This window comes from Oratosquilla oratoria, chromosome 12 (genome assembly GCF_046742065.1).
Source record: "Oratosquilla oratoria isolate Oo_2021 chromosome 12, ASM4674206v1, whole genome shotgun sequence".
In the NCBI taxonomy this organism is placed as follows: Eukaryota; Metazoa; Arthropoda; class Malacostraca; order Stomatopoda; family Squillidae; genus Oratosquilla; species Oratosquilla oratoria.
The window spans coordinates 16,300,105-16,309,259 of NC_134788.1; positions in this window are offsets into that span (position 1 = coordinate 16,300,105).

Here is a 9,155-nt window from a genome sequence, read left to right on the forward strand (position 1 = left end):
ATGGTGGAAATGTGTCTAGAAAGAGAGTTGATGATAGCAAATACAGTGTTTCGGAAGAAAGTCAAGCATAAGTACACATGGGAGAGGGTGGTGGAGGGAAGGGTGGTAGATAGAGCGCTAATGGATTATGTAGTGGTAAATAGGATTATGATAGGAAGAGTTAAGGATGGACATGTGCTAAGGGGAGAGGGTGGGGGAATATCAGATCATTTTTTGGTGGAAGGTAAGTTGAGAGTGGAGGATAGATGGAGAAGGAGGAAAGGGACAAAAGGTAGGGAGGTTCTTAGAGTGAACTCCTTGAATGAAAAGGAAAAGGAGAAGGAGTACGAAAAGAAGCTGAAGGAGGAGTGGGAGGGAGTAAAGGATAGAGCAGAGATGGGTGTGGAGGAGGAATGGGGATGGTTCAAGGAGGGAGTCTTAAAGTGTGCAAGGATGGTGTGTGGAACAAGAAGGACAGGGGGAAATAGAAGAAAGGGTAGTGAATGGTGGGATGAGGAAACAAAGAAGGTTGTAGAAGAGAAGAAGCGAGCATTCACAGATTGGTTACAAAAGAGGACAGGGGAGTCATATGAGACGTACAAAGAAAAGAAAAGAGAAGTAAAGCAAAAGGTAAAGGAGGCAAAGAGGAGAGCAGATGTGAAATGGGGTAGGAGTATGACAGAAAATTTTGAAAGTAATAAAAAGATGTTTTGGAAAGAAATTAAGAGAGGAAGAGGAGGCGAATCAAGTAGGGAAGAAAAGGTAAAAGGTACAGATGGAGAGTTGATAATGGAAGAGATGGCAGTGAGGGGAAGATGGGCAGAATATTTTAGGGAGTTGCTGAATGTGAAGGAGGATAGGGAAGGAAAGATAGCTGCAGTGGGAAATGCGAAGAAAATGAGAGTGATGAGTGAGGAGAATGGAGGAGAAATAAGGAAGGATGAGGTGAAGGCAGTTGTAAAGATGATGAAAGCAGGTAAGGCACCTGGTCTGGATGGATGTCATGCAGAATGTCTGAAAAAGGGAGGTTCAGTGATGGTGGACTGGTTGGCGAGATTATTTAATGTTTGCTGGAGAGAGGGTAGAGTACCGGAGGACTGGAGTAGTGCCTGTATAGTTCCTCTTTACAAGGGAAAAGGGGACAAGTGTGAATGTAGTAATTTCAGAGGGATTAGCCTGTTGAGTGTAGTTGGGAAGGCTTATGGGAGAATCTTAATTGAGAGGATTAGGAGAGGAACAGAAGGAGTAATTGGTGAGGAACAGTGTGGTTTTAGGACGGGTAGAGGTTGTGTAGATCAGATCTTTGTGGTAAGACAGATCTGTGAGAAAGCTATAGGAAAGGGGAAGGATGTTTTTTGGGCTTTTATGGATCTGGAAAAGGCTTACGATAGGGTAGACAGAAAGGCACTGTGGGAGGTTATGCAGATTTATGGGATAGGAGGAAAGCTTTTGGGAGCTGTCAAGAGTTTTTATGTGAGTAGTAGAGCATGTGTTAGGATTGGAAATGGAGGGAGTGAGTGGTTTGAAGTAAAGGTGGGACTTCGTCAAGGATGCGTTATGTCGCCCTGGCTGTTCAACTTATACATGGATGGGGTGGTGCGAGAGGTGAATGCTAGGGTAGTGAGTCAGGGATTGGAGATGGTTAAAGAAAATGGAGAAAAGTGGGAGGTGAGCCAGCTGTTGTTTGCGGACGACACTGCGCTTGTGGCAGGGTCAGAGGAGGGATTGAGGAAGCTCGTGGCAGAGTTTGGGAGAGTATGTGATAGAAGAAAGCTAAAGATAAATGTGGGTAAAAGTAAGGTGATGAGATGTACAAGGGGTGAAAGTGGCAGTAGACTGGAAGTGAACATTAAGGGAGAGCGACTGGAGGAAGTGGATAGTTTTAGATACTTGGGTGCAAGTGTAGCAGGAAAAGGTGGAGTGAAGGTGGAGGTAGAATGTAGATTGAGAGAAGCGAGTAAATGCCTTGGTGGTTTAAAGAGTGTAATGAGAAATAGACATTTGGGAATGGATGCGAAGAGGAGACTGTATGAAGGAGTGATTGTGCCAACAGCACTGTATGGGGCAGAAACGTGGAACATAAGAGAAGAAGAGAGAAGGAGTTTGAATGTGTTTGAGATGAGGTGTCTGAGAAGTATGGCGGGGGTTATTAGGCTAGATAGAGTGAGAAATGAGGAGGTGAGGAGGAGAACAGGGGTGAAAAAGGATTTGGGAGAGAGGGTTGATGAAAGAATATTAGGATGGTTTGGACACATGGAAAGAATGAGTGAAGAAAGACTAGTAAAAGAGGTATGGAAGGCAGATGTGGAGGGAGTGAACATGAGGGGACGTCCTAGGATGAGGTGGATGGATGGGGTGAAGGGGGCTTTGGGGAAGAGGGGAATGTCTGTTGAGGAAGGAAGGGAGAGGACGGAAGACAGAGGTGAGTGGAGAATGGTTGTATATGGATGATGTTGTGACTGCATGAGGAGGAATGGGCGGGGGGGTGGGGGGTGGGGTAGTATGTGTGAGTAAATTTTGACGCAGCCCGAAGGGATTTCTCCCCGTCCTCTCCTTATATGCAAAGGGGGACGGAGAGGGGGGGTCGCCGATTAAATGAAGCGGCCTTGCTGTGGATGTACTGTGTCTTGCGACACTGCTTCTGACCCAGGGCGGTGGGCGGGGTGCAGGGATGACCCGTCATCCAGGAGGTGCTCAGATGAGAGGTAGGGTGGGAGGGGTGTGGAGTGTATTTGGGGATGAAATGGGTGGGAGTGTTTTTATGCCTTTCCCTTTTTGGCTACCTCCCTTGGAAGGGGGAAAAAGCCTTGGTATATGTATGTATATGTATTATTCCCAATTTATTGCATGAATGATGTATTTTGGAGGGTAGATTAACAATTACGCAAGGGTAGATTAGCTTATTCTAGAAATATATTAGCAAGCCCTGTAAGAGGGAAATAAGAAATTGGTCGGGACGACCAAGGGTAGCTGCCGAGCCCTGTAAGAGGCCGGTAGTGTACGAATGGAAATGAGCTAGGGCATTAGAATAATTCAGACTCGACGCCTGTGAGGGCGACGTTATGTCTATGTGAGGGCGACGTTATGTCTATGTAAACACACCGACGGTGGTGACTGTTTTATAATCGATGATGTAATCAAAACTCTGTAAGCGCAGGTTAGCTTCGTTTGACTAATGCTGAGGTAAACAATTTTGCTAGTGGCATTGGAATGGCTTTCCGGATTGGTGCAAGGTGGAGAAGGAGGAAAAAAACTATTGGTGCATGAATTCAAAGTCACGCCCATAAGGAGTGACATTTATTTGAAAAGTCACTGGAGATTGGATTAGAAAAATTAGTGACGTCAGACGAAGGTAGCTTAGCGTAGGATACGGGATCTCGAGGGAGAGAGGATCGAGAGACGATCTGGGGAGACGATCGAGAGAGACGATGTAGAGACGAGAGAAAGAGATCCTGAGTGTAACCAGAAGGTGAAATTACAGTGAAAGAAGAAAGAAAATTCACCACCCTTTTATTAACCCAAAGGACGAGAGAACTAGGCACGGGGCCTAGAAAATAGTGAGACTACTGCTTCAGAGGAACTTGAATATTTAGGGAAACTCACTTAACGAAGGCAAGGGGCCTTGAGACGAGTGATATTACAAGTCAAATTTAAGTGTAATGATCGAGAACCGACAGTGGTGGTGAAAGAGTTACTCTTTCTGATGCCAGGCCTGGCAAGACAAATTGGAATCCATGATCTGTCTCACAATGCCCAAGACCATCTCAGATTCATGTTGTTGTACTATATATATGTAGTGGACACAGTTGTTGATGAATATATCAATACTGGCTACAGGGCCATTTCTAGGCACGGGCGACACAGGCGGTCGCCTGGGGCGCCATTTGCTTGGGGGGGGGTGCGAAATTGCCATCTAAAATCAATATATAAATAAATGAGAGACAAGTATTTTTTTTTCGTGAATAATTCAAATAAGTAAATACAAGTGCAAATGTGAAAATAAAGGAATAATGAAAGTGTTGATACTTGATGCAACGGTGTTTAATGTTTGAAAGCACATTTCACATTTTAGCCGGTTATTATTTCCAGCCCGGAGGGGGGAAGGAGGGGGGGGGGCGCCATAACGAATTCTTGCCTGGGGCGCCCGATGAGCTAGAAACGGTCCTGACTGGCTATTTGGGACTTCCAGCAAGTATCACCAGGCAGCTGAGGTTTCTGGCTGCCAGGGAATGCCTTCAGTCATCCAGAAGGAGCATGATGATTACATAAGAATTTAGAAATTTCACTGATACATTTCATAATGGATTCTGGAGTGATGTCCCCATTAAAGAGATTGAGCCAGTGGGCTAAAAACTATACACATTGAGGTGTGGGTCTGCAATCTGCAGATCTTCCTGCACCTTTTACATATTCTTCTTGTCAGTGACAGCCTTAGAATTCAATCCAAACTCTTGTTTCAGCATTGCAGATTGATGACTGACACATCTTGCAGTTTCATGCTGTCTTGTTGAAGGGTTCCTGTATCCTTTGCATCCAGGAAGCAGGTAGCACTCAATCTAGTAGTATGGGCTAGAACATAATGGATGTTTACCCAGCCATCCTCAATAAGTGTGACAGTCTTTCCCTTAAGGTGGTTCTTCATCTGGATCTGAAGATCTTGTGTGAACTCATGTAGAAGAGGTCGAATGAGTTGACTATGACTGGGTGGGTGATAGGACCAAGAGCCTGGATGAGTTCAAAGAAGGAGGGATGATCCATAGCCATGAATGACAAGTTGCACGAGAAGAAAAACTTGGCAACAAGTTCATCTAGCTTGTCCTTCACAGCTACACTGGTCTTGACAAAGTGAGAGGACATGTTATTCTTGATGGGGACTTTGGCAGGTGGCTAAGTAACAGGATCTTCAGAGTCCAAAGAAGTAAGTGGATGGTTGACATCACATCTAGTTGGCTGGGGTCATTTCAAACATTTGGGCCATTTACTGAAAAACTGTATTTCAGCAATAGTTTTTAGGGGCAAGGCCATATAGTTTTTCATTGAGGTGTGCAGTTTTCTTGTTCATATTTCACGGAGTATGTTCTTTTATTCTTGTTGTGAGGTCTCTTTCCGTTTGGCCCCAATAAACTCGTTCACAAACTCTACAAGGTATTTTGTAAACTTGGCTGTCATCCATCTTAACTCTATGATGGACATTTACCACTTTACTGAATAGGCTGTTGGGATAGTTGAAGACATAATTCATTTTATCCTTACTTTTGAAATGTATTATGAAATGCAAGAATGAATGATACAAACAAACTTACTACTAGGGTTAGGAGTAATTTTGTAGAAACTCATTTTAGCTTTGGTGAATGCTTTTGATAGGAACCAATTTGGATAACCTATTTTTGTAAGCTGGGAATGTATTGTGGCTAATTCAGTTAAAAAAAAAAAAGGTAGACTGCAAATTCTGAGGGCTCTAAGAAATAGGCCTAAAGCTACACAGTATTTAATTTTGTCTGGGTGATGGCTGAAAAAAATGTAGATAGCTTCCTGTATATGTGGGTTTTCTGTAACTCTCCTTCACAGTGTACAGAAAACCCACAGCTAGTTTGAGGGGTTTTGCCTCTCCTTAAAAGGGCTACCTAGGACTGTACTCCCAGTGTCGATTGAGGAGCTTCCAGCAGTCACCAAAGCACCCTTAACAGGAAAAGTTACTGCATACTTAGAATAATGCTAAACACATTATCCAAACCTTTGAGTGGCTGAATGGATTGGTTTCAGTTGTGCCTTGATTTCCCATATTAGCTTCAAGTGCAAAGGTGGGCAGATCCACATTTTTTAATCTGATAACCAAATTCAACCACCATTAAAATGTTGGACTGACAAAAATTATGATCTGCAATTAACCCAGATCAATTTTTTTTTTTTTTTTGCAACCTTTTGATAAAAATGTCCATTTTTCAAGTAATCATATTTTACTTTCATTCTTTTCATTTATGGTTTAGAGTCACAAACCCCCCCTACCAGAAGGTTTTGTAGCATGAAATTTAATGAACCATGCCCTTGGTTCAACTTTGCTGGTGGCAGGATTTGAACCTCCATAACCCACTCAGCCTGCGAGCTTTGCCTTTGTAGTATTTTAATCAAAAATGTATTTTTGACCTTAAATGCTTGGTTTCCTTGTATTAGAAGTGGCTTAAAGGGAAAAAACATTAAATTACCTTTGGAAACATTCTAAGCTACAAAAAACTGAATTGCTTAAAAATCTAATCCAATCCGACTTGACATGCTGGTGAATTACAGATTCACCAGCATGTCAAGTCAGATTGGATTAGATTTTTAAGCAATTCAGTTTTTTGTGGTTTAGAATGTTTCCAAAAGTAATTTAATGCTTTCCCTTTAAGCCACTTCAAGACTTCAATCTCTTTGAGTTGTGCCTATGTCTATGACTGGAAACTGTTGCAGTGTCTGGACAAGTGGAAGGTGTAAAGGGGTGCCAGTTGTAAGCTACAGGAATGAAAAGGTAAAAAAGTTTCAAGTCTCGGTCTGGAGCAATTACCAACATCTTCATGGATCATCAATTGCAGGTACTTGCCACTGGTCTTGAAATATTTTCATGTAAAACAGGAAAGGAGAGGAAATAGATCATGTTTACTACAGCTGTAGGAACATAAGAATTTAATTGTCTGTGATTTTACTATCATTCATACCACAGTTTCAGGTTCATTTAGAAGCATAGAAACTCTTCAGATTTTATCAAAATAGCCTTACACAATTTTGTTACACAAGTGGAATACTGAATACCAACTTACCATGCTCAACACCACCCCAGGTCTATCAAATGCAAAACTGGTTTATTATGAAAGAGCATAGGAGTTGTTCAAAGCTAAACAAGTGCAAGAAAAGTAAGACACATGCAAACTTCATAGGTCTTCCTTGAGCAATTTGTGGGCTGGTCCAGTAGTGGTTACCTTAGTGCTGTGGGTCTCCTGTAGAGATCAGGACTGCAGACAGATAAATTGATGAATTATACCAACCTGTGGTTAAAAGTATTTTAAAACAAAACTATTCACCAGCTTCCTATACCTCAGGAGGCTAGAAGGTCCCTTCATAAATCAGGGAATATGTCTGTACACCCTTATACTGCTGGCCAGATTTGAACTCTACCTTCACCATAAGTAGTACTATCTGACATAACATGTTCAGGTATGTTAAAAAATCATGCAAGGTGTAATGTCTTCATTTCAAACATGCCACTATTTGTGGCTAAAGGCACAACACTAAAGCTGCAGCCACAAGAGGTGACTTTACTCACTACTAGAAGTAGTGGCAACTACTTGCCACATGACAGTCACTCCTACAGAGTCGATCACACGAGACTACTCACCACTGCACCTTGTCCACTGCCCTGGGTCAGAGGCAGTGTTGCAAGTCACAGCACATCCACAGCAAGGCCACTTCATTAGATTGGCGACCTCCCCATGCTTTTATAAAAGGAGAAGACGGGGAGAAATCCCTTTGGGCTGCATCAAATTTTGCTCACGCATACTACCTCACCCCTCATCACCCCACCCATTCCACCTCATACATCACAACATCATCCATATACAACCATTCTCCATTCACCCCTGTCTTCTGTCTTCTCCCATCCTTCCTCAACAGACATACCCCTCTTCCCCAAAGCCCCCTTCACCCCATCCATCCATCTCATCCTAGGACGTCCCCTCATGTTCACTCCCTCCACATCTGCTTTCCATACCTCTTTTACTAGTCTTTCTTCACTCATTCTTTCCATGTGTCCAAACCATCCTAATACTCTTTCATCAACCCTATCTCCCAACTCCCTTTCCACCCCTGTTCTCCTCCTCACCTCCTCATTTCTCACTCTATCTAGCCTAGTAACCCCCATCATACTTCTCAGACACTTCATCTCAAACACATTCAAAGTCCTTCTCTCTTCCTCTCTTATATTCCATGTTTCTGCCCAATACAGTGCTGTTGGCACAATCACTCCTTCATATAGTCTCCTCTTAGCATCCATTCCCAAATGCCTATTTCTCATTACACTTTTTAATCCACCAAGGCATTTACTTGCTTCTCTCAATCTACATTCTACCTCCACTCCACCTTTTTCTGCCACATTTGTACCCAAGTATCTAAAGCTATCCACTTCCTCCAACTGCTCTCCCTTAATGCTCACTTCCAGTCTGCTGCCACTTTCACCCTTTGAACATCTCATCACCTTACTTTTACCCACATTTATCTTCAGCTTTCTTCTATCACACACTCTCCCAAACTCTGTCATCAACTTCCTCAATCCCTCCTCCGATCCTGCCACAAGCGCAGTGTCATCCGCAAACAACAGCTGGCTCACCTCCCACTTTTCTCCATTTTCTTTAACCATCTCCAATCCCTGACCCACCACCCCTACATTTACCTCTCGCACCACCCCATCCATGTATAAGTTGAACAGCCAGGGCGACATAACGCATCCCTGACGAAGTCCCACCTTTACCTCGAACCACCACTCTCTCCATTTCTAATCCTGACACAAGCTCTACTACTCTCATAAAAACTCTTGACAGCTCCGAGAAGCTTTCATCCTATCCTGTATATCCGCGATACCTCCCACAGTGCCTTTCTGTCTACCCTGTCATAAGCATTTTCCAGATCTATATAAGCCCAAAATACATCCTTCCCCTTTCCTATAGCTTTCTCACATATCTGTCTTAACACAAAAATCTGATCTACACAACCTCTACCCATCCTAAATCCACACTGTTCCTCACCAATTACTCCCTCTGTTCCTCCCCTAATCCTCTCAATCAAGATCCTCCCATAAGCCTTCCCAACTACACTTAACAAGCTAATCCCTCTGAAACTACTACATTCACACTTGTCCCCTTTTCCCTTGTAAAGTGGAATACAGGCACTCCTCCAGTCCTTCAGCACTCTACCCTCTCTCCAGCTCATATGGGGAGCTACTAGGTAAAATTCTTAACTAATCTAATATCAACATTAAACAATAATTAGACTTACCCAAGCTGTTGAATAGGGAGAAATAAAAGAGGGGGTTAGGAAGAAATAATGGGACAACTACAAACTGGGGTGCAACTAGAAGTAACTGGCCAAACTTTACTAAGAGTCAAACCCAACTGGTTACAACTAAATTCAAACAGCAACCAGACAAGTGA